Raw genomic sequence first — 501 nt, 5'->3', positions numbered from 1 at the left:
TTGGTCGGGATGTGTGTGCTCAGCAGCCTCCAACTTCTCCCGACTCCCACTGGTGAGTCCCGGGAGAGCGAGCCCCCACCTGGGAGCTGGGGAGAAGGGGCCGAAGGGCGCGAGAGCGCGGGCGGTGGGAGCCGGTGGGACGTGCACCGGGCGGGCACAGCCGACCGAGGGGAGCGGCTGCCCGGGAGGCGCACGGAGCAGGGTCAGCGGCTCGGGTCCGGCGCGACGGAGCGCCCGGGACCCTGCGGCCGTGGGCGAGGGAGGCGTGCCCTGGGAAGGAGCCGCAACTAGGACCTGAAGAGTGAGGGAAAAGGGGCAAAGAGGGTGACCTGGGAGGAGGGCTCTGCGAGTGATGTCGGGTCGACTCCTCAGGTTCATTGCCATAGCTCCCTGCAGCCTCTGGGAGTTCTGCTTGGTTGCCGAGATCAGCGCTACCGAATTGCAGGGGGACCGATTTGGGGGCTGGGAATTTGCCATTCCGCTGCACAGACACTGATTTTT

Source organism: Ursus maritimus, unplaced genomic scaffold (assembly GCF_017311325.1).
Source record: "Ursus maritimus isolate PB19 unplaced genomic scaffold, ASM1731132v1 scaffold_20, whole genome shotgun sequence".
Classification (NCBI taxonomy): Eukaryota; Metazoa; Chordata; class Mammalia; order Carnivora; family Ursidae; genus Ursus; species Ursus maritimus.
The sequence above is the reverse complement of the archived record's forward strand: the minus strand, read 5'-3'. Positions refer to the sequence as shown.